Source organism: Anomaloglossus baeobatrachus, chromosome 7, assembly GCF_048569485.1.
Source record: "Anomaloglossus baeobatrachus isolate aAnoBae1 chromosome 7, aAnoBae1.hap1, whole genome shotgun sequence".
Taxonomy (NCBI): Eukaryota; Metazoa; Chordata; class Amphibia; order Anura; family Aromobatidae; genus Anomaloglossus; species Anomaloglossus baeobatrachus.
In genome coordinates this window covers 162,078,566-162,104,526 of record NC_134359.1, presented here as the reverse complement: position 1 = coordinate 162,104,526, position 25,961 = coordinate 162,078,566, and the positions used below count along the sequence as shown (strand labels likewise).

At 47.0% G+C, this 25,961-nt stretch overlaps 1 protein-coding gene and 1 long non-coding RNA gene across 6 annotated transcripts in view; both read right to left on the bottom strand.

Annotated features, from left to right (window-relative positions):
- Positions 1 to 25,961, bottom strand: part of TRPM2 (transient receptor potential cation channel subfamily M member 2) — a 2,537,250-nt gene that overhangs the window by 1,894,490 nt on the left and 616,799 nt on the right. The gene's annotated exons all lie outside the window — the stretch shown is intronic.
- On the bottom strand, positions 12,314 to 12,737 carry LOC142245232 (uncharacterized). The gene is made up of 3 exons (XR_012724751.1): positions 12,694 to 12,737; positions 12,483 to 12,598; positions 12,314 to 12,393 (listed from the first exon to the last, which is right to left on the bottom strand). It is a non-coding gene; the product is annotated as an uncharacterized LOC142245232 (long non-coding RNA).

The following is a 25,961-nucleotide window of genomic DNA, read 5'->3' as shown; positions in this document are numbered from 1 at the left end:
CCGGAGGAGCCCTTTTGCCCGCAGGTGCTGGCCCTTTGGATCTCTGCCCTTGGCGATGGCTCTTATCTGGAATCGGTGGGTTGTTGCCGTCTATCGGGACTTTGGGTGGGAATGAACCCCTGAGGTCCAGACCGCAATCAGTAGATTTGTCTGAGCCCGGTTGCTTCTGGGCTAGAACGGGGTCTGAGTACCCTGCCTGGTGCTCCGGTTGATTTGTTAGCTCCTCGGTTCGGGTCCGAAGGGTCACCACCCTCTTCTCGATCCCTACGGTTCTGCAGTTTAGTCCCTGACCGGACTCCTGCAGACGGCCACCACCGTCAGCCTGCCTGACCGTTCCAAGGGGTCCTAGGCTCCGTCCTAGGCCCCTGACTCTCAGCTCGCCACTTTTACTCCTCTCACTACTCCTCTCCCCACTCGACTCACTTGTCCTTTCCCTGCCTCAGGCCAGCAGACTCCTCGGAGGGCGTGCCTATCCGCCTTGCTCCGCCCACCTGGTGTGCCTTGCTAGACCTGAAGGAGGCGGTCAGGACTTGTTGGCTGCTGGTGCCTCACTGGGGTGGGGTTGTGTGTGGTGTTGTGTGTTGTTACCTGTGACCCCTGGGGGTCCAGGGCATCACAGATCCTGGGTAAATTTATGTATTTTCCCTCCTTCAGTTTTTTTACAGTACGTAAACAAACAGAAGGCACACAGATGACATATGGACCGTATATGGAACAGCAACGGATGCCACACGGATGCACCCGTAAAAAAACGAACCTTTTTTGCGGACCGCAAAATCAGATCGGTCGTGTGAATGTAGCCTTATTCTGATCTGCCGTTTATAAACAGCAGGCAGAAATAAGTGAATAGCGCCCCGCAGCGTCAGAAAATGGATGGAGGAGCTTTTAAACTAGGATCTGGGGGGAGGGAAGGTAGTGGAGCAAAAAAGGGGATAGATAGAGCAGATAGAGACAGTGAGATGGTAGGGGTCAATGAAGGATTAGGGGGGGATGGGACATGCAAGGAATGTAGGGAGGCTAGGAGTAATAAAGGTGTTAATAGGATTAAATGTCTACTGGCAAATGCAAGAAGTCTTGCAAACAAAATGAATGAATTGGAGACTCTTATGTCAACCATGGATTATGATGTGGTCGGCATTACGGAAACCTGGCTGGATAAAAGCCATGACTGGGTGACAAACATACAGGGTTATAGTACATTTAGGAGAGACAGGAAAGACAAAAAAGGTGGTGGGGTGTGTATATTTATCAAATCTAACCTAAAACCTGTGTTGAATGATGACATTGGGGGGAACTGCAACAATGTAGAGTCTGTATGGGTAAATGTACATGGGGAGGGGAAAAATGGAAAAATGCTAATTGGAGTTTGCTATAAGCCTCCTAACATACCTGAACAAATAGAGGGTGAAATGCTGGAACAAATTGAAAAGGCAGCTAATAATAATAATCGGGTTCTTATTATGGGGGATTTCAACTATCCAGACATACAGTGGGACATAGAATCTTCTGGTTGTGCTAAAAGCTGTAAATTCTTATCTACCATTCAAGACAATTACCTCTCTCAGATGGTAGATGAACCGACAAGGGGAGATAATTTGCTAGATTTGGTCCTGTCAAATAGACCGGATACAATTTCAGATCTACAGGTCCGGGAGCACTTGGGCACCAGCGATCATAATATGGTAAGCTTCAACGTAATATTCAATAAAACATTTCAAAAAGGAAATGATAAAACCTGGAATTTTAGAAAAGCTGATTTCAACAAATTAAGGGAAGAGCTTAAATGTGTAGATTGGGACAAAGTCATGGTAACTGGGGATACTGAACATAAATGGGGAAAGTTTAAGGATATACTGCTAGAGTCCTGTAAAAAACTTATACCCTCTGGTAATAAAACGTCCCGGAATAAAAAGAAACCACTATGGATAAATAAGACTGTACAAAGTATAATAAAACAAAAACAAAGGGCGTTTAAAATCTTGAAGGCTGAGAATACAGAAATAGCATTTCAGGAGTATAAAGATATCAGTAGGCAATGCAAAAAAGAAATCAAACAAGCAAAACTAGCTACTGAAACAAAAATCGCCAATGACATTAAAATAATTCTTCAAATCTTTTATAAATACATTAATGCCAAAAGGAAAACAAAGGATAGTATTGGCCCCTTAAAATATAATAACAAGTTAGTTATAGAGGACAAACAAAAGACTGAGATATTAAATAGGCATTTCTCTTCTGTGTTCACCAAGGAACTAACTGTACCAGGCATCATTCAACAAGTGAAAAATCAAAGTTCACCACCCAATATAATTAATTTAACACAAGAAGAAGTACGCCTATGTCTGAGTAAATTAAACATTGACAAATCCCCAGGGCCAGATGGCATTCATCCACGAATATTGAGGGAATTGAGCTCCGTAATTGACAGACCGCTGTATCTTATCTTTTTAGACTCGCTTGTAACAGGGTTGGTGCCACAGGATTGGAGGATTGCTGATGTGGTACCGATATTTAAGAAAGGAAAGAGGGTAGATCCAGGCAACTACCGTCCAGTAAGCCTGACATCAGTAGTATGCAAAGTTTTTGAGGGCATTTTAAGGGATGACATGCAAAAATATGTTGCAGAAAATAATATAATAACTGACAGACAGCATGGATTCATGAAAGATAAATCGTGTCTAACCAACCTGTTGGGGTTCTATGAGGGGGTAAGTGCAAACCTGGATATTGGTAATGCAGCTGATGTGATTTATTTGGACTTTGCAAAGGCATTTGATACTGTACCACATAATAGCCTTATACTAAAGCTCCAGAAGCAAGGACTAGGGGAAACTATATGCAACTGGGTAAGGAATTGGCTAAAAGATAGGAAACAAAGAGTAGTCATAAATGGAACATTCTCTAAACGGGCCATAGTCAGCACTGGGGTGCCGCAGGGATCTGTGCTAGGACCAATTATTTTTAATCTCTTTATTAATGACCTTGTGGATGGGATTGATAGTAAAGTGTCAGTCTTTGCTGATGACACCAAACTATGTAGGATATTAAAAACTGACCTTGATAGTATAATATTACAAAAAGATCTGGATAAGATGTCAGAATGGGCAGATACTTGGCAAATGAGATTTAATGTTGATAAATGTAAAGTAATGCACCTAGGACGGAGTAATCCTATAACTGCGTATACATTAAATGGAAGTAAACTCGGCACTACAGAACAGGAGAAGGACTTGGGTATTCTCATTACAAATAAGCTGAGCAGCAGCACTCAATGTCAAGCAGCAGCTGCTAAAGCAAACAAGATTTTAGGGTGTATAAAAAGAGAGATTAGATCCCGTGATCCCAACGTATTGTTACCCCTCTATAAATCACTTGTAAGGCCACATCTGGAATATGGGATTCAGTTTTGGGCTCCACATTTAAAAAAGGACATTCAGAAGTTAGAGTCAGTTCAAAGGCAGGCAACTAGACTACTACAAGGAATGGAAGGCCTCCCATATGATGACGGGTTGAAAAAGTTAGATATGATTAGCTTAGAAAAAAGACGTCTCAGAGGAGATCTCCTTTATATGTATAAATACATGTGTGGTCAATATAAAGGACTGGCACATGACTTATTTCTTCCGAAGACAATACTAAGGACCAGGGGGCATTCACTGCGAGTGGAAGAAAAGCGATTCCGACAGCTAAATAGGAAAGGGTTCTTTACAGTTAGAGCAGTCAGACTGTGGAATGCCCTACCACAAGAGGTAGTAATGGCTGATACTATAACAGCTTTCAAAAAAGGGCTGGATGATTTCCTCAGTTCACACAACATTGTTGGTTATAAATGACTTTGTGACCAAATGTAGAACTGGTGGAGGAAGGTTGAACTAGATGGACCTAGGTCTTTTTTCAACCTTAGTAACTATGTAACTATATGTAACTATGTAAAAAAATCTCCGGGGTTTCAGGGGGTAGCTGAGACCCTGGAGATCATGATTTAGGCCAGTTTTTCCGGTCCCCGCTCACGTGATCACCGGTATACACCGTATACCGATGATCACGTTACAGTAAATGACAGCGTCGGTAAAAAAATATTTATCTCCCATCTGGCATGAACAAACATGATAAATCTCCTCCCCGATCCCCTCCGGTCCCCCGGTGTCGCCAAAGTGCCCCCCCTGACCCCACCGAAAATCCAAGATGGCCGCGCGCACAGCAGCGCGCCGGCCGCATTCACCCTACTCCTCTGATTTCTGTCGCATGTGCCATGACACATGCGACAGAAAACTCCTCCCCAGGCCCTGCCAGGTCACCCCATATAACCCCAACGGTGTTCCCCGGTGTCCCACGGTACCTGTGCAGCGTTGATTCCCCGTGGCCCTCTCCTTCACAATTGACTCTGCCGCATGCACAGAGCGGCTGTCAGCTCAGGTTCCTGTGTTGAGACACAGTGAGTGGTGGTTATGCATCTGTAAGCTAAATGGGCGGCACAGTGGCTCAGTGGTTAGCGCTGCAGTCTTGCAGCGCTGAGGTCCTGGGTTCAATTCCCACCCAGGACACCATCTGCAAGGAGTTTGTATGTTCTCCCCGTGTTTGCGTGGGTTTCCTCCGGGTACTCTGGTTTCCTCCCACACTCCAAAGACATACAGATAGAGAATTTAGATTGTGAGCCCCAATGGGGACAGTGTTCCCAATGTATGCAAAGCACTATGGAATTAATAGCGCTATATAAATGAATAAATTATTATTATTACTGCAATGCCCTGCTGATGAGGTAAGGAACATAGTTGAGCAGGAGAGCTATATACTACATTTCCAAATGGAGGGATTTGATTTTATAGTTGCCCTGCTGAACGACTACCAAACATGAGAGTCCGTTATACGCCACAAGAAAACACATCTAAATAGCGAGCTCTGTTGTTAAGTATTCATTCAGCTGGATAACTGGAGTTAAAGGGGTATTCCATCTCCAAGATCCTATACCCAATATATAGTAGGTGGAATAGCAATAATATCAGCAAATACAAATATTTGGAAATGTAGAATAGTTCTCCTGATTAGGCATGCCCTTACCTCATGAGCAGGGCATTGCAGCTTTGTTAGCAACCGTTACGACATGGACTCTGCTGCTGTGGACCCGGGGAGAGTGAGTGCAGATTCATTGCACCCACACTCCTCACATGGACGGTCTGGACTCCTAGAAAATGAGGGATACGTTCCCTGAGTGTCTCCCCCATATTCTAGATGGTCCAGAGTCATCGTGGGACCCCCTTATTTTTTTTCTTACAATAAATTGGTGAAAGAGGGAATGTTTTGGGGACTGTTTTTTCAAATAAATTATTTTTTGTCGATTTTTTTTGTTAGTACTGACAGTTTATGATGTCGGGTATCTGATAGACGCCATGACATCACAAACTGCTGGGCTTGATGTCAGGTGACTTTACAGCTAGTATCAACCCCATTTATTACCCATTTTGCCACTGCACCAGGGCACGGAATGAGCTGGGGTGAAGCGCCAGGATTGGTACATCTAGTGGATGCGCCACGTCTGGGGTGCCTGCGGCCTGCTATTTTTAGGCTGTGAAGGCCCAATAACTATGGACCTTCCCACCCTGAGAATACCAGACCACAGCTGTCCACTTTACCTTGGCTGGTGATCCAATTTGGGGGGGACCCTACTTTTTTTTTGTAATTATTAATATTTATAAAATAATTATAAAAAAAGAGCCTGGGGTGACCTCCACATTGGATCCCCAACCACGGTAAAGCTGCCAGCTGTGGTTTTCAGGCTACAGCCGTCTGCTTTACCCTAGCTGGCTATCAAAAATGGGGGGACTCAACGTCATTTTTTTTTTAACTATTTTTTAAATGGAAAAAATTAATGGGCTTCCCTGTATTTTGATTGCCAGCCAAGGTAACGCCAGGCAGATGGGGGTGTCTGCTTTATCTGCACTGAGAATCAAAAATACTGCGGGGCGCTACGTCATTTTTTTTAAAGATTTATTTTTACAGCACTGTCATGTCAGGCAATCAAAATACAGAGAAGCCCTTTTTGTTTTTAGTTATTTAAATAAATAATTAAAAAATATATATATGGGCTCCCGCTGCATTTTTTGTATTGCTAGCTAAGGGTAATCCAAGCAGCTACTGGCTGTTAACCCCCCTGCTTCGTGTTACCTTCACTGGCAATGGAAAATCCAGGGAAGCATTTTTTATTTTTTTTGCCAAAAAACTACAAAAAAAAATGACGTGCGCTTCGCCATATTTTTGGATGCTTTTGTGTCCAGCCGGGTAGAACTAGGCAGCTGGGGATTGGAATCCACAGCACAGGTTATCCCGAGGTTTCTGGGCCCCTCTGCTGCGAATTGCAGTCCGCAGCCGCCCAGAAAATGGCGCTCTCATAGAAGCGCCATCATCTGGCGCTGTATCCAACTCTTCCAACAGCCCTGAAGCTGGGTGGCTTGTTGGGTAATCATGAGTTAATACTGGCTTTGTTTTACTAGCTAGTATTAAGTCAGAGATTCTTAATGTCAGGCACTTTTGACCCGGCCATTAAGAATCTCCAATAAAGGGTTAAAAAAAACACCACACAGAAAAAAAATATTTTAATGGAAATAAATACACAGACACACTTAGAGACTCCATCTTTATTACCCCCTGTCAGCCCTCCACGATCCTGCTCTTCTGTCTTCTTTCCCTTTCAACACATGCAGCTCTGTCTGCTCCATCAGACAGCACAGCTCCATCGGGGAAGGACGCTGTGCTCCGTGCAGAAATCACTCTGTGAGAGTGACCACAGGCTCCCGGCTGTAAGCGGTGGCACGGGTTGCCATAGCAACGCTGCTCCGATTATGTGATTCCGGTGCCTCTGCGTGCTGGTAGCGGGACATCCCCGTCACCATTACCAAGCGTGTTGCTATGGCAATGGTGATCTCCGTTACTGACCGGCTGTGTCAGCCGGTCAGGAGCCAGCTTCTGCGGACGCTGGTAACTACGGTAAACATTGGATAACCAAGAAGCCCTTTCCTTGGTTACCCGATGTTTACGCTGTAAGTGCCGGCTCCCTGCTCCCTGCACACATAGCCAGACTACACATCGGGTTAAATTAACACGATGTGTACTCTGGCTAGGAGTGCAGGGAGCCAGCGCTAAGCGGTGTGCGCTGGTAACCAAGGTAAATATCGGGTTGGTTACCCGATATTTACCTTAGTTACCAGGCGCAGCATCGCTTCCACGCGTCGCTGCTGGCTGTGGGCTGGTCACTGGTTGCTGGTTGCGGGCTGGTCACTGGTTGCTGGTGAGATCTGCCTGTGTGACAGCTCACCAGCAACCCGTCTAGCGACGCTCCAGCGATCCCTGCCAGGTCAGGTTGCTGGTGGGATCGCTGGAGCGTCGCTTAGTGTGACGGTACCTTAAGGGAACGGGGAAGCAGAGCGGGGAGTCGACCGTGTGCTAGAGCATGTCGCCGGCACACGGCGATACACAAATGTGCACCGTGTAACAGAGAGATGCAATGACAGGTCCTAGCATGACGCGTCTTAGTCATGTGACCAGTCTGTAGTCAATGCGATAATAGACACGTGACTGGTCACATGGCTATTTTGACGTCACGATAGGTACTGCATCACTGCTGGTGTTCCCGGAGGACGCAGCGATTACCAATGGAAAAGCTGCGGGAGACAGAGTGCAGGACGCATCCCGGGGACAGGTAAGTGTTATGGCAATGTTTAACTGTATGTGTACATTTTTAATGCGTTTTTATGTGTTTGCCTCCCATTGTTTCCTATGGGTTCGAGTGGTTCCCCGAACCGAACTCGAACCAGACCTCGGTTTGGCGACCCGAGCTCGAGCCGAACCGCGACTGGTTCGCTCATCTTTAATGTTCACACATTTCGTTTTTTACATATTTCTCCCTTTTTTGATTAGAAAGGGCTCTAACTTATACATCATATTGGTGTCTGTCCCGCACCTCCTTTTTGGGACATAATTGACAACACTTTAAAAGGTCAGCTACAATGTGCCCGTTGTGATGTTGGCCTTGCCCTTCTCCTCCACCAACACCACCGGCTCCAGTGGCCCTATATTCAAATGTAGAAAAGGCCACTGGCTGTCCTCAAATCTCAGACTTCTTAGGGTCCTCATGTGGGCCCTGTAACATACATTGGGGAGGGACGGCAGTCATTTATAGTTTTCTCTTTCCCCTATGTTATTAGTGTGAAAGTTGGAATACATATGGTACTTCATAACACTTTACAGTGCTATTGTCAATGTGGCCATTTGGGTGCTAGCCTTGCCCTCCTCCACCAACACCACCAGCTCCAGTGGCCCTCTATTCAAATTTTATTCAAATTACCCATCCTTAAAAAGCTCTCTCTTGACCCATCCTCTGTGTCTAGCTACCGCCCCATATCCCTTCTTCCCTATGCCTCAAAACTACTGGAACAGCAAATCCATCTTGAACGGTCCTCATACCTCTCCTCCTGCTCCCTCTTTGACCAGCTACAATCTGGCTTCCAACCACATCACTCAACTGAAACTGCCCTAAGTAAGTCACCAATGACCTACTTACTACCAAGGCCAAGCGACACTACTCTGTCCTCCTCCTCCTGGACCTGTCCTCTGCCTTCGACACAGTAGACCACTCCCTCCTATTACAGATTCTCTCCTCTCTAGGCATCCCAGACTTGGCCCTTTCTTGGATCATTTCATACCTAACCGACCTTTCAGCGTCTCCCACTCTCACACCACCACCTCCTCATCCCACCCTCTATCCATTGGTGTCCCCCAAGGTTCAGTTCTTGGACCCCTGCTGTTCTCTATCTACACCTTCAGCCTGGGACAGCTCATAAAGTCCCACGGCTTTCAGTATCATCTCTATGCCGATGATACTCACATCTACCTCTATGGACCTTACATTACCTCCTTACTAATCAAAATCCCACAATGTCTCTCGGCTATTTCATCCTTCTTCTCTGCGCGCTTCCTAAAGCTTAACATGGACAAAACAGAATTAATTGCCTTTCCTCCTCCTCATTCAACTCCTCCACAAAGCCTATCCATCAAAGTTGATGGCTGCTCACTCTCCCCAGTCTCACAAGCTTGTTGCCTTGGAGTAATCCTGGACTCTGCTCTATCCTTGAAGCCGCACATCCAAGCTCTGTTCACCTTAAGCCGACTACAACTCAAAAATACCTCCCGGATCCGTGCCTTTCTTAACCAAGAATCAGCAAAATCGTTGGTACTCATCTCCCGCCTCGACTACTGCAACCTCCTGCTCTCTGGCCTACCTTCCAACACTCTTCCATTCTATCCTGAACTCTGCAGCCCGCTTTATACACCTCTCACCTCGCTATTCCTCAGCCTCACCACTCTGCAAATCCCTTCACTGGCTTCTCATTGCCTAAAGACTCCAGTTCAAAACATTAACCATGAAGTACAAAGACATCCACAACCTGTCTACTCCATACATCTGTGACCTAGTCTCCGGGTACCTACCTGCACGCAACCTCAGATGCTCACAAGATCTCCTTCTCTACTCCTCTCTTATCTCCTCTTCCCACAGTTGCATACAAGATTTCTCCCGTTCCTCCCCGATACTCTGGAACGCTCTACCTTAGCATATCAGACTCTCTCCTACCGTGAAAAGCTTCAACAGAAACTTGAAGACCCATCTCTTCCAACAAGCCTACAACCTACAATAACCCTCAGTCCAGTACACCACTTGCCAACCAGCTCTGTCCTCACCTATTGTACCCTCACCAATTCCCTGTAGACTGTGAGCCTTTGCAGGCAGGGTCCTCTCTCCTACTGTACCAGTCTGTTTTATACTGTTAATGATAATTGAACTAGTTTTTATCTATACCTTTTTCACTTGTAAAGCGCCATGGAATTAATAGCGCTATAATAAATAATAATAATAATAATAATTACTCAGTAATGTTGGTTTTATGGACAAATGAACGCCACTGTTACGGGGGGCTGTCTGATAATAACAAAGGAGTATCAGACAGTCAGGGTCCACCGTGCAAAGACTCTGCTGCAGACTATGGCAGAGTGCAATACCTCTGTTAACTCACAGAAGGATATAAGGAAGTAAAGCAATTCCTCCCTTACTTGGAGGGTGTGTGGAATGATCTCTGTTAATAATCTCAGAGACAAAGGCAATGTGTGCGAAATGGCACCTACCTAGGTCCGCTCTTCTAGTGGTGCAAAAGAGACGAACAGCAGCGTAAGCCGCACAAAGCTCCTACCTGCGTTCGCTCCACTAGTGTGCGAGGACACGAACCACTAGATATCGCATCTGCCTAGGTCCGCTTTTCTAGTGGTGCAAAAGAGACGAACAGCAGCGTAAGCCGCACAAAGCTCCTACCTCTGTTCGCTCCCCTAGTGTGCGAGGATACGAACAACTGCCAGACGCAGTATAAGGAACGTTACCCTAGCGGCAACGTCCACCTACGAGTCGAACCACAAGGCCCAGCCAGACCATGTGCCTCAGGCACCTGCCTATGTCCGCTCCCCTAAGAGGTAAGGATACGGACAGCAGCCGAAGCTGTAAGGTATAAGAACGCTACCCTGCCGGTAGCGCTCACCTAGCATAGACAGAGGAATGCCTAGAGGAACGCGCACAGAGCGTCTACTCTTATGCATGAACCAAGAGGACTGAGCGCCATGCGGCGTGTGTCAGGGTCTTATATAGACTCTGTGCCTCATCCAAGATGGAGGACACCAGAGCCAATCCGCTGCCAGAACGACAGGAGTGACGTCATGCTGACCTATCACTGAGCAAGGCATCACAAGCACATGACCAGCGACCAATCGGCATAGAAGGTGTCAGAGACATGTGACCTCGTGTCAGCGATGATGTCACCCGCACATGTGCAATGGCTCCAAGATAGGACTTAGTCTCCGGCGCTCGCACATGTGCAGTAGCAAGAAATCTGGACTTAGTCTCCAGCGCTCGCACATGTGCAGTAGCAAGAAATCTGGACATAGTCTCCAGTGCTCGCAGCAACCGTAACAGTACCTCCCCCTCAAGGGCCCCTCTCCCGGCGACGCAGGTAATCGGCAACTAAGTCGGGAGCATGGACAGCCTCCTCAGGCTCCAAAGAGCGATGTTCCGGGCCGTAACCCTCCCAATCTATCAAGAAGAACCTGCGCCCTCTAACCATCTTAGAACCAACTATGGCTCGTACCTCATAGCTAGAGCGAGAGGAATCAGAGGCAGGAGAGTGCACTTCACGAGCGTGAGGTAAAATTGCCGGCTTTAGCAGTGAAACAGGGAATTTGTCATGAATCCTAAGATGGACGGGTAACTTCAATTGGTAGACTACAGGATTTACCTGTCGAAGAACCTCATAAGGACCCAGGAAGCGAGGAGCAAATTTGACAGAGCTCACTCTAAGTCTCAGTGTTTTGCAGAGAGCCACACAAAGTCCCCTGGAGAAAAGACAGGAGCCGGGCGACGAAACCGATCGGACACCGTCTTCATACGGTCCTTAGCTGCTTGGATCGACTCTTGAGTCCGATCCCAAACCTCTCTGGCATTAGTTGCCCAGTCGGCCACAAGAGGAGGAGGTGCAGCAGCGGGAAACGGTACCGGTACCCTAGGGTGTTGCCCATTATTGAGTACGAACGGTGTCTGCCCAGTGGCCTCAGCCAGCGAATTGTTAAAGGGCAAATTCTGCCCAGGGTAGGAGGGAGGACCAGTTATCGTGGTTCTCAGCAACAAAGTGTCGAAGGTATATAATCATAGATTGATTGGTACGTTCAACCAAACAAAAACCAAAAAAGATTAAATAGAGGTAGTCATAAACTGAAAAACCACCACTAGAACTACTCTCATAAAAATATTTTATTAATAAATATTAAAAAAAAAAAGAACAAATTGGTGTTCTTCACTTACAATTACCGTACATCAATTAGAAATATATATACAAGTGCGAGTGTAGACCATGGTTACCCCACGCCTAAGCACAGTTGTAGACAGTGGTTTGTAGAGAGGGGGACAGAGGTTAGTACGTCGCTGTCCGACTAGTAGTTGTATAATGTACACTACGCCTACTTCCTTGTTTGTAGATATATATGTTGATTATACTCCACTACAAAGGTATCTAGTTCTTACTGTCCTTGTCAGCCTCCAGCAGGGATAACCACCACCAGAAAAGTGATAAAAGTGCAAACAGATGAACCATAGACAATCAAACAGTGGCAATGCGTTAGCTGTCCAGGGTTCTCATATTAGGCATATATTCCCTAATTAGGATTGCTGGATAATATTAGGTAGGAGCCTGGAGTTCCACTATACTAATGGATCCCCCTGCTCTCCTGACGCGTTTCACCCCCCCTAACGCAGTAAAAAGGGGATCATCAGAGGATTTTTTGTGTGAGTCACTTCTCAAGAAAGGACACCTAGAAAGATGAACGAAAAAATATTGTAAGTATATTAATAATCACACGACTGCATTGTTTTCGGCACATATAGCTATAGGTACACTTACAAGGGACCAGTCCTCTTAATTAGAGTGCTAATAGGTGTTCCCTCTTAGTATGTAGTGATATGAGCGGACCATTCAAATGCCTAGGATAAGGATGACGCTTATTCAGTAGTTGGTCCCTGTAGAAATGTGTAGGAAAAGAGTAGGCGGGTAATTCCATGTTATTCGTATATTCAGGCAACATTTCTCATTCACATAAAGACTGGATTTCTACCTGTATATATAGAGAGGTAATGGTATACACCCTTTCAGTCAACATATAAGCCGTTTATTATCCACTAAACTTCTCCAGGAGACGTATGGTCTTATAGTTATAATAGGTTGTGTATTCCTCCCTCCTGTAGGGATAATAAGATATATAGTTAAACATGTCCTCCGTTTGGGGTATACTGTAGAGCGACACACATTTCCTGTTTTTTATCAAATTACCTCTTAATAGAGCCAGAGTGGGTTTTTCAACCATCAGATTACTCCGGGGCTTAAATATATAGAGAAGTAGTGGTATATACCCTTTTAGTCAGTATATAGGCCGTTTTTTATCCACTATCCTTCTCCAAGAGACGTATGGTCCTCTAGTTATAATCATTCACATAAAGACTGGATTTCTACCTCAGCCAGCGAATTGTTAAAGGGCAAATTCTGCCCAGGGTAGGAGGGAGGACCAGTTATCGTGGTTCTCAGCAACAAAGTGTCGAAGGTATATAATCATAGATTGATTGGTACGTTCAACCAAACCATTGGTCTCCGGATGGTATGCCGAAGAGAGATTCAACTCAATTTGCAGAAGGCTGCAAAGATCTCGCCAGAAACGGGAAGTAAATTGCGGGCCTCTATCACAAATGATACGATCTGGCATCCCGTGAAGCCTAAAGACATGCTTGAGGAATAGTTTGGCTAGTACCCTGGAAGATGGGATTCTCGATAACGGTACGAGATGAACCATCCGGGAGAAATGGTCCGTAATGACCCACACAAATCTATGTCCCTGTGAACATGGAAGATCACCCACAAAGTCCATGCCTACCACCTCCCATGGTCTATCTGGCACTGGTAAAGGATGCAAGAGCCCAGCCGGTCTCTGCCGTAATGGACGGTTGCGAGCACACGAGTAGCAGGAACCGACATATCTCTTGACGTGGCTGGCTAAGTGTGGCCACCAATACCACCTCTCCAGTAACTCTCGTGTCCGCCTAATACCAAAATGCCCACCCACCTTTGAGGTGTGGGCCCATGACAGTATATCATTCTGTCGATCAGGCGGAACAAAGGTCTTGCCCGGTGGGATTTGGTCTAACGTCACAGGGGAGAGCGTATGAAAAACCCTGGAGGGAAGGATAAGACGAGGTTCGGACCATTGCAGGACAGCAGAGAGCTTCGCAGGATCCATAGCCAGGCCCTCTTGTGAGATAATGTAACCCAAAAAAGGCAATGAGGACTGCTCGAATACACATTTCTCGAGTTTAGCAAACAATGAGTGCTCCCTTAAACGGGAAAGGACACAAACGACATCCTGACGATGAGTCTCCAGATCAGGAGAAAAAATCAGGATGTCGTCCAGATACACCACTACTGAGGATAACAGTAAATCTCTGAACACATCGTTTACGAAGTCCTGAAATACTGCGGGTGCATTACATAACCCAAAAGGCATGACGAGGTATTCATAGTGACCGTCTCGGGTGTTAAAAGCGGTCTTCCATTCGTCACCCTTTCGAATTCGTACCAAGTTATACGCACCCCGCAGATCCAACTTCGTAAAAACTTGAGCTCCTCTCAGTCTGTCAAAGAGCTCCGAAATTAAAGGTAATGGGTATTTGTTCTTTATTGTGATTGCGTTGAGACCCCTGTAATCTATGCAGGGACGCAAATCACCCTCTTTCTTCCGAACAAAGAAAAACCCAGCTCCCGCGGGAGAGACAGACTTACGAATGAACCCCTTCTCTAAACTCTCTCTTATATAGGTCGACATGGCCTCCGACTCAGGTATCGACAGGGGGTAAACCCTGCCTTTAGGTGGAACCGAACCTGGGATAAGGTCTATGGCACAGTCATACGGCCTATGGGGTGGAAGAACCTCAGCACCCTGTTTGGAGAACACGTCAGCGAAATCCAGATAGGGTGTAGGTATGGGAGAGAGATCAGTAGATGCAACCGCAATGACCTTAGGTGGTAAGGGAAGACATCGGGACTGACATTTCGAACCCCAACTAATAATGCTGTCAGACTCCCAGTCAATGTGAGGAGCATGAGTCCGAAGCCATGGGAGACCCAGAAGGACGTCGTCTATACCCTCAGGCAAAACAAGAAAAGAAATCTCCTCTATGTGACCCTGAGACAGGGAAAGGCGCAAGGGAACTGTCCTCAATGTAATGGAGTCAGACAACATAGTTCCATTAACAACACGGACAGGAATAGGCGCCTCTAACATGATAGAGGGAATATTGTGTCCCTTTACAAATCCTGAGGACACAAAAGTCCCGTCAGCTCCGGAATCCACAAAAGCCATAATAGGCCATGTATTCCCAGATAACGAGAGCTGACCTGGGATACAACACTTAGAGGGTGCAGAAGACGTCTCTAGTAACCCCCCTCTAATGGTTACTAGGCCAGGGAGTTTCCCTGACGACTAGGACACTTGTTGGCATAGTGCCCAGCCTGACGACATACGTAACATATAGGAGGACCAGACTTGCGTAGTCTGGAGAACGTATGACCTAACTACATAGGAGTGGGAGATGTTTCAGATGCTGAGGAAGATGGTAGTGGACCCTCAACAACTGGAATAGGCTGATGCTTAGGGCGTGAGGAAGAGACCTCGAGTCTACGTTCCTTATGGCGTACATCGATCCTCGTTGCTACTGTGATCAAGTCCTCCAGAGAAGCAGGGACCTCACGAGTAGCAAGAGCATCCTTGACATAGCCTGCCAACCCTCTCCAGAAGATAGGAATTAACACCTTCTCTGGCCAATCTAGTTCTGCCACCAGAGATCTAAAAGCAATGGCATAAGAACTAGTGGATAACGAACCCTGAGATAGATCTAACAGTCTCAGGGCCGCATCATGGGTAACCTGCGGACCCATGAATACCGCCTTAAGAGCATCAAGAAAGTCTTGATGTCTCAGAGTAACCACATCAGAGCGCTCCCATAGGGGAGTCGCCCATTCTAAGGCTTTGTCCTGAAGTAAGGAGATGATAAAGCCTACTCTGGACCTCTCCGTAGAGAAGCGAGAAGAGTTGACCTCTAGGTGTATCTGACACTGACTAATGAAACCACGACATGATCTGGCATCGCCAGAATATCTGTTTGGCAGAGCAAGTCGAGGATCATGTGCAGATGTCACCATGGTCTGAGGTTTATCCTCTATACTCTTGAGCCGTGACTCAAGTACTTGTATGTAACGGTGTAACTGCTGATATTCTGCCATAACTGCCAGACCCTTGGCTCAGTCCTAATGTTACGGGGGGCTGTCTGATAATAACAAAGGAGTATCAGACAGTCAGGGTCCACCGTGCAAAGACTTTGCTGCAGACTATGGCAGAGAGCAATACCTCTGTTAACTCACAGAAGGATATAATAAGAAAGTAAAGCAATTCCTCCCTTACTTGGAGGGTGTGTGGAATGATCTCTGTTAATAATCTCAGAGACAAAGGCAATGTGTGCGAAATGGCACCTACCTAGGTCCGCTCTTCTAGTGGTGCAAAAGAGACGAACAGCAGCGTAAGCCGCACAAAGCTCCTACCTGCGTTCGCTCCACTAGTGTGCGAGGACACGAGCCACTAGATATGGCACCTGCCTAGGTCCGCTCTTCTAGTGGTGCAAAAGAGACGAACAGCAGCGTAAGCCGCACAAAGCTCCTACCTCTGTTCGCTCCCCTAGTGTGCGAGGATACGAACAACTGCCAGACGCAGTATAAGGAACATTACCCTAGCGGCAACGTCCACCTACGAGTCGAACCACAAGGCCCAGCCAGACCATGTGCCTCAGGCACCTGCCTATGTCCGCTGCCCTAAGAGGTAAGGATACGGACAGCAGCCGAAGCTGTAAGGTATAAGAACGCTACCCTGCCGGTAGCGCTCACCTAGCATAGACAGAGGAATGCCTAGAGGAACGCGCACAGAGCGTCTACTCTTATGCATGAACCAAGAGGACTGAGCGCCATGCGGCGTGTGTCAGGGTCTTATATAGACTCTGTGCCTCATCCAAGATGGAGGACACCAGAGCCAATCCGCTGCCAGAACGACAGGAGTGATGTCATGCTGGCCTATCACTGAGCAAGGCATCACAAGCACATGACCAGCGACCAATCGGCATAGAAGGTGTCAGAGACATGTGACCTCGTGTCAGCGATGATGTCACCCGCACATGTGCAATGGCTCCAAGATAGGACTTAGTCTCCGGCGCTCGCACATGTGCAGTAGCAAGAAATCTGGACTTAGTCTCCAGCGCTCGCACATGTGCAGTAGCAAGAAATCTGGACTTAGTCTCCAGCGCTCGCACATGTGCAGTAGCAAGAAATCTGGACATAGTCTCCAGTGCTCGCAGCAACCGTAACAGCCACGCTAGGACATCGAAGCTGATGTCGTTGATGATGATTGCATCTTACCAAAAGCAGGTTGGGAGCAGGAGGCATCATCGCCTGCTTCCTAGACCGCAGTTTGTGAAGCATGCAGCACCGTGGAAGTGGCAGTTGTTTCACTCTGGAACTCAGGCTTTATTCCACAAGCTAACACTGAGGATTTAAAAAAATTCAGTTTCCCCAGGGGAGAATGGTTCAGACACTATGGAGCACAGTATCAGAAGGTACTCCCAACTGCTTTTTTTTTTTTCTTAAATTGGGAGGATTTGCAACAGTGCATAACATGACAAGGAGTTAAAAAAAATTCTGTTTCCGCAGGGGGCCATGTGTAACACACCATGGAGCACAGCATCAATAAAGAACACAAATAGAGACTGCCTGACCAATTGTTCTAGACAGTGTTGCCTCGATAGTGGTTGTGCCAGTGCATAATGTACAAAGGCTGGAAAAATATTGCCCTGGGTGATTGGGCTGAACAATTAAATTGCAGCAGCATAACAAATTAGATTAGTCATGCGGTCTCATTAGATGATAGAAGACAAAATAGTCTTGAATGAGAAACAATGGAACTTATTTGAACTTAAGAAATACAAATTTTGTGGCTACACTTATTATTGGGTCTTGTTAACAGGCGGCCTGAGATACTCTGGGGCAATCCATCCATGGTTCATTTTGATCATCGTCTAACTGTCTGCACTTTCTGTGGATAGTCGTGTGTAGAGATGAGCGAACCGGTCGTGGTTCGGCTCGAGTTTGGTTCGTCGAACGGAGGTCTCGTTCGAGTTTAGTTCATCGAACGTTCGACGAACCGAGCTCGAACCGCATAGGAAACAATGGCAGGCATTCACAAACACATAAAAACACCTAGAAAGCACCCTCAAAGGTGTCCAAAAGGTGACAAACAACTTACAACACAACACAAACACATGGGAAAGTGACAAGGACATATACTCCTGCGAAAACAAAAGAGCTGGACAAGGGAAAAGAGGAGGAGAGACAGATATAGGCATGGAACTCCCTTCTAAAATCATGTAAAACACCGCAAGGTGACTCCAAACAGAGTCTCCCTTTTTTCCAAAAACTGGGCCACACAGACACCCACCCCCTTCAGTGGCAGCACTTGTGCCCCAGTTGTACACTTCACAGGTACATTTGCATCAAGCACATTCAAAAATACGCCATCCTTAACCGTCCCCAGGATGACACCGGGGTAGGTAGCAAAGTCTTTCCTGATCCCAGATCTGTTCATCTTGGCTCCTTTTTAAAAACACTGTAAGCAAGGGTTATTCCAAGCGGAGTCTCCCTTTTTTCCAAAAATTGGGCCCCACACACACCCACCCCTTCAGTGGCAGCAGTTGTGCCCCAGTTGTACACTTCACAGCTAGATTTGCATCAAGCACATTCAAAAATACGCCATTCTTAACCGTCCCCAGGATGACACCGGGGTAGGTAGCAAAGTCTTTCCTGATCCCAGCTCTGTTCATCTTGGCTCCTTTTAAAAAACACTGTAAGCAAGGGTTACTCCAAGCGGATTCTCCCTTTTTTCCAAAAATTGGGCCCCACACACACCCACCCCTTCAGTGGCAGCAGTTGTGCCCCAGTTGTACACTTCACAGCTAGATTTGCATCAAGCACATTCAAAAATACGCCATTCTTAACCGTCCCCAGGATGACACCGGGGTAGGTAGCAAAGTCTTTCCTGATCCCAGCTCTGTTCATCTTGGCTCCTTTTTAAAAACACTGTAAGCAAGGGTTACTCCAAGCGGAGTCTCCCTTTTTTCCAAAAATTGGGCCCCACACACACCCACCCCTTCAGTGGCAGCAGTTGTGCCCCAGTTGTACACTTCACAGCTAGATTTGCATCAAGCACATTCAAAAATACGCCATTCTTAACCGTCCCCAGGATGACACCGGGGTAGGTAGAAAAAATCTTTGCTGAACCATGACTTGTTCATCTTGGATCATTTTTAAAAACAATGTAAGCAAGGGTTACTCCAAGCGGAGTCTCCCTTTTTTCCAAAAATTGGGCCCCACACACACCCACCCCTTCAGTGGCAGCAGTTGTGCCCCAGTTGTACACTTCACAGCTAGATTTGCATCAAGCACATTAAAAAATACGCCATTCTTAACCGTCCCCAGGATGACACCGGGGTAGGTAGAAAAAGTCTTTGCTGAACCATGACTTGTTCGTCTTGGATCATTTTTAAAAACAATGTAAGCAAGGGTTACTCCAAGCGGAGTCTCCCTTTTTTTAAAAAATTGGGCCACACAGACACCCCATCAGTGGCAGCACTTGTGCCCTAGTTGCAAACAGGATGTTTTGATTTGCATCAAGCACATTACAAATCCACAAGCATTTTCTCTCCCCAGGATGACACAGGGGTAGTAAATTCCTTGTGGATCCATGACTTGTTCATTTTGATGAACGTTAGTCTGTCCACATTGTCACTGGACAGACGCGTGCGCTTATCTGTCAGCACACACCCAGCAGCACTGAAGACATGTTCAGAGACAACGCTGGCAGCTAGACACGACAAAATCTCCAAGGCGTAACTGGAGAGCTCTGGCCATTTTTCAAGATTTAAAGCTCAAAATGAGCAAGTCTCCATTTGCAAGGTCATGGCATCAATGTTCATTTGGAGATACTCCTGTATCATCCTCTCCAGCCGTTGACAATGTGTCAGACTTGTTGTCTCTGGTGGCCTTGCAAAGGACGGTCTAAAAAAATTATGAAAAGATTCCATAAAATTGCTGTTACCAGCACCAGATACGGTGCTACTGGTACGGGTAGACTGTTGAAGATGACGAGACCGTCCCATGTTTGTCAAGTTACAACTGGGAGATTCACTTCCTGCACCTGCACGGTTGTTTGGTGGAAAAGCCGAGCTAAGATCGAGTAACAGCTTCTGCTGATACTCCTGCATACGTGCGTCCCTTTCTATGGCTGGAATTATGTCACAAAATTTGGACTTGTACCGGGGATCTAATAGTGTGGCAAGCCAGTAGTCATCATCACTTCTAATTTTGACAATACGTGGGTCATGTTGGAGGTAGTGCAGCAAGAAGGCGCTCATGTGTCTTGCGCAGCCATGCGGATCAAGTTCACGCTGTGTTTGTGGCATAGAGGTGCTAACCGTTCTTTCTTCCTCTGACATCTCCCCCCAACCTCTTTCAACTGAAATTTGACCAAGGTCTCCCTCATTCGCTGAGTCTTCCATGTCCATGGACAGTTCGTCATCCATTTCTTCATGTTCTCCTGCACCTTCCTCAACATTTCGCCTGCTACCATGCGCCCTTGTTGATCCCTGTCCCCCATGGTCCCATGCCTGCCGCGTTGGTGATGATGAACGTCTGGACCTTGGTGATGTTGTTGTCCCTTGCGCATATGAATCCTCCTGTAGTTCCTCCCCTTCCTGTTGTCCCACCCCCTGACTCCGAATAGTGTTTAGCGTGTGCTCCAGCATGTAAATGACTGGAATTGTCATGCTGATAATGGCATTGTCAGCGCTAAACATATTCGTCGCCATGTCGAAACTGTGCAGAAGGCTGCATAGGTCCTTGATCTGAGACCACTCCATCAGGGTGATCTGCCCCACCTCTGCATCTCGTTGGCCCAAGCTATACGTCATGACGTATTGCACCAGGGCTCGGCAGTGCTGCCAAGTCGCTGTAACATGTGGAGAGTCGAATTCCAGCGTGTCGCCACATCGCATTTCAGGCAATGAACCGGCAGGCCGAAAGACTTCTGAAGCGATGAAAGTCGCTCAGCTGCGGCGGTTGAATGGCGGAAGTGAGCAGACAGTTTTCGTGCCCTGGTCAGAAGGCCATCTAGGCCGGGATAGTGTGTTAAAAATTGCTGGACAACAAGGTTCAACACGTGAGCCATACAAGGCACGTGTGTCACCTTGCCCAGGCGAAGGGCCGCACCCAGGTTTGCAGCATTGTCGCACACGGCCTTACCAGGCTGCAGGTTGAGTGGAGACAACCATTTATTAAACTCGGACCGCAGAGCTGACCACAACTCCTCAGCTGTGTGACTCCTATTCCCAAGACATGTCAAGCTAAAGACCGCCTAATTCCGTTGCGCTCTGCTGCCAGCATAGTAATGAGGGGTGCGTGATTCCTTCTGCGCAGTGAGAACGCTGGTGGCCTGACCAGGCAGGCTTGGGGCTGAGGTGAAGGACCCAGATGACGTGGAGGAGGCAGAAGCAGTGGCGGAACGTGGACAGACAGAGGATTGACACACAAGTCGTGGGGACGGCAAGACTTGTGCAGCAGACCATTCACCATCTATCACCATAGTTACCCAGTGCCCAGTCAGCGACATGTAACGTCCCTTTCCATGCTTACTGGTCCAAGTATCGGTGGAGAAATGCACACGTTGACACACAGAGTTTCTCAAGGAAGCGGTGATGTTGTGTGCGACATGCTGGTGTAGCGCGGGCACACCTTTCTTAGAGAAGTAGTGGCGACTGGGCATCTGGTACTGGGGCACAGCGACAGACATAAGGTCTCTAAAATCCTGTGTGTCCACCAGGCGGAAAGGCAGCATTTCGGTAGCCAAGAGCTTACAGAGGGATATAGTCAACCTCTTAGCTTTGTCATGGGTCGCAGGAAATGGCCTTTTATTTGTCCACATCTGAGGGACAGAGATCTGGCTGCTGTGTGTAGACGGTGTTGAGTAGGGTGTCCCTGGAAAAATGCAGCTTTGTGAGGAAAGTGCAGGCGTAGACATGATGTTGCCTTCATCCAACGTTGGTGCTATCGATGTCTGAGAGAGCTGTACACACGCACTTGTTTCCCCTTCCAAACCAACTGATGACATACCAAGCAAACTGCCTGTTGCGGTTACAGTGGTGGAAGTTGTGCGTGGAAAACCAGGTGTGACAGCTGTCCCCACAGTCCTAGAAGATGAAGAGCGCGCGGATGCACTAGAAGGGGCAGGCGGTGGATGGTTCGCTCCGCTAGGCCACATTGCAGCACGGTGAGCTTCCCACTGGGACATATGATATTTATTCATGTGACGATTCATGGAAGAAGTTGTCAAACTGCTGAGGTTTTGACCTCTACTAACAGAATCATGACAAATTTTACAGATCACATAATTTGGGCGATCTTTTGCTATGTCAAAAAAGGACCAGGCTAGGCAAGGCTTAGAGGGCATGCGATCTGTTGATCCACCCCGACTAGTGCTCAGAGGCAGAGTGGTGGCTGAGGATGCAGTTGTAGACGTGCTACCAGTACTCCGACTCTGTCCAGGAAGGCGCAAGGTAACTTCGTCATCAGTTGCATCCTCCTCCACCACCTCTGTTGACCTCCTCGAGTGCCTGAGGTGGGTTGACAGTAGGTGGGATCTAGAACTTCCTCATCAATTGTTGTGTTTGCACTCCCCTCACCCTCAGACCGAGCCTCTTCTTGCCCTGACCGAATATTTAAGTTGTCATCCCAATCTGGTATCTGCATCTCATCGTCATCAGTATGTTCCTCATTGTCTATAACAACAGGTGTTACGGTTGTTGAAAAGGGGTCAACATTATGCTCAGAAACTTGGTCCTCACGGCCTGAATCAGAGTCACAAAGGTTCTGGGCATCACTGCAGACCATTTCCTGTTCTGTACTCACTGTAGCTTGGGAGCAGACCTCTGATTCCCAGGCTATAGTGTGACTGAACAGCTCTGCAGACTCAGCCATCTCAGTTCCACCATACTGTGCAGGGCGGATGGAGACTTCAGAGCTGGGAGAAAGCAAGTTTGATTGGGATGACAACTCAGAGGACTGGTATTTTTTGGATGCGGTAGTTGAGGTGGCGGAGAGGGCACTTGTTGGACCACTTGAGATCCATTCAAGCTTTTTCCTTTTTTGGCCATCATCTACCTTTTTTCCAGTTGTCCGTGTCCGTAAAAAAGGAAGCACATCGGATTGTCCACGGTAAGTAGTAGACATCTTACTTTTGCTGGAAGATGGTCTATCTTCAGCAGATGTTAATGAAGCTTTGCCACCTTCCCCACGGACAAACCATTTTTTTCCTTTTCCAACACGCCTCTTACCCTTTCCACCAGCATCTGTCATTTTGCCACTCATTTTGATTGAGACAAGATTGTGCACTTAAAATGTGGTAGTAAAAATTGAGAGGTGGTGTAGATTGCAGCGGTGGTCTAGCTTTATTAACAGCAGAATAAACAACAATAATTATCACTGACAATGCAACTACGGCCCTTAAACTGGCAGCAGTGTTTGCTAGTATAATGGCTTAGTAACAATGAGTTTGAGTGTGCAATGCAGGCAGAGGTGCTGCAAATATCTTTGCACTTGTGGGACAATACAGAAGTCCAACAGCCACGTTTAGGATGCCACTAAGTTCACTCAGTGTTTGCTAGTATAATGGCTTAGTAACAATGAGTTTGAGTGTGCAATGCAGGCAGAGGTGCTGCAAATATCTTTGCACTTGTGGGACATTACAGAAGTCCAACAGCAACGTTTAGGATGCCACTAAGTTCACTCAGTGTTTGCTAGTATAATGGCTTAGTAACAATGAGTTTGAGTGTGCAATGCAGGCAGAGGTGCTGCAAATATCTTTGCACTTGTGGGACAATACAGACGTCCAACAGCCACTTAGTGGCATCCTAAACGTGGCTGTTGGACTTCTGTATTGTCCCACAAGTGCAAAGATATTTGCAGCACCTCTGCCTGCATTGCACACTTAAACTCATTGTTACTAAGCCATTATACTAGCAAACACTGAGTGAACTTAGTGGCATCCTAAACGTGGCTGTTGGACTTCGGTATTGTCCCACTAGTGCAAAGATATTTGCAGCACGTCTGCCTGCATTGCACACTCAAACTCATTGTTACTAAGCCATTATACTAGTAAACACTGAGTGAACTTAGTGGCATCCTAAACGTGGCTGTTGGACTTCTGTATTGTCCTACTAGTGCAAAGATATTTGCAGCACCTCTGCCTGCATTGCACACTCAAACGCATTGTTACTAAGCCATTATACTTGCAAACACTGATTGAACTTAGTGGCATCCTAAAAGTGGCTGTTGGACTTCTGTATTGTCCCACTAGTGCAAAGATATTTGCAGCACGTCTGCATTGAACATCCAAGCTCATTGTTACAAAGCTATTATACTAGCAATTTATGCTGCCAGTTTAAGGGCCGTAGTTGCATTGTGAGGGATAATTATTGTTGTTTATTCGGCTGTTAATAAAGCTAGACCACCGCTGCAATTTACACCACCTCTCAATTTTTACTACCACATTTTAAGTGCACAATCTTGTCGCAATCAACATGAGTGGCAAAATGACAGATGATGGTGGAAAGGGGAAGAGGCGTGTTGGAAAAGGAAAAAAAGGGTTTGTCCGTGGGGAAGGTGGCAAAGCTCCATTAACATCTGCTGAAGATAGACCATCTACCAGCAAAAGTAAGATGTCTACTACTTACCGTGGACAATCTGATGTGCTCCCTTTTTTACAGACAGGAACAACTGGAACAAAGGTAGATGATGGCCAAAAAAGGAAAATGCTTGAATGGATCTCAAGTGGTCCAACAAGTGCCCCCTCAGCCACCTCAACTACCGCATCCAAAAAACACCAGTCCTCTGAGTTGTCATCCCAATCAAACTTGCTTTCTCCCAGCTCTGAAGTCTCCATCCGCCTTGCACAGTATGGTGGAACTGAGATGGCTGAGTCTGCAGAGCTGTTCAGTCACACTATAGCCTGGGAATCAGAGGTCTGCTCACAAGCTACAGTGAGTACAGACCAGGAAATGGTCTGCAGTGATGCCCAGAACCTTTGTGACTCTGATTCAGGCCGTGAGGACCAAGTTTCTGAGCATAATGTTGACCCTTTGTCACAAACTGTAACACCTGTGGTTATAGACAATGAGGAACATACTGATGACGATGAGACGCAGATACTAGATTGGGATGACAACTTAAATATTCGGTCAGGGCAAGAAGAGGCTCGGTCTGAGGGTGAGGGGAGTGCAAACACAATTGATGAGGAAGTTCTAGATCCCACCTACTGTCAACCCACAGTCAGGCACTCGAGGAGGTCAACAGAGGCGGTGGAGGAGAATGCAACCGACGACAAAGTTACCTTGCGCCTTCCTGGACAGAGTCGGAGCACTGGTAGCACGTCTACAACTGCATCATCAGCCACCACTCTGCCTATGAGCACTAGTCGGGGGGGCTCAGCAGGTCGCATGCCCTCTAAGCCTTGCCTAGCCTGGTCCTTTTTTGACATAGAAAAAGATCGCCCAAATTATGTGATCTGTAAAATTTGTCGTGATTCTGTTAGTAGAGGGCAAAACCTCAGCAGTTTGACAACTTCTTCCATGAATCGTCACATGAATAAATATCATATGTCCCAGTGGGAAGCTCACCGTGCTGCAATGCGGCCTAGCGGAGCGAACCATCCATGGCCTGCCCCTTCCAGTGCATCCGCGCGCTCTTCATCTTCTAGGACTGTGGGGACAGCTGTAACACCTGGTTTTCCACGCACAACTTCCACCACTGTAACCGCAACAGGCAGTTTGTTTGGTAGGTCATCAGTTGGTTTGGAAGGGGAAACAAGTGCGTGTGTACAGCTCTCTCAGACATCGATAGCACCAATGTTGGATGAAGGCAACATCATGTCTACGCCTGCACTTTCCTCACAAACCTGCATTTTTCCAGGGACACCCTACTCAACACCGTCTACACAGAGCAGCCAGATCTCTGTCCCTCAGATGTGGACAAATAAAAGACCATTTCCTGCGACCCATGACAAAGCTAAGAGGTTGACTTTATCCCTCTGTAAGCTCTTGGCTACCGAAATGCTGCCTTTCCGCCTGGTGGACACACAGGATTTTAGAGACCTTATGTCTGTCGCTGTACCCCAGTACCAGATGCCCAGTCGCC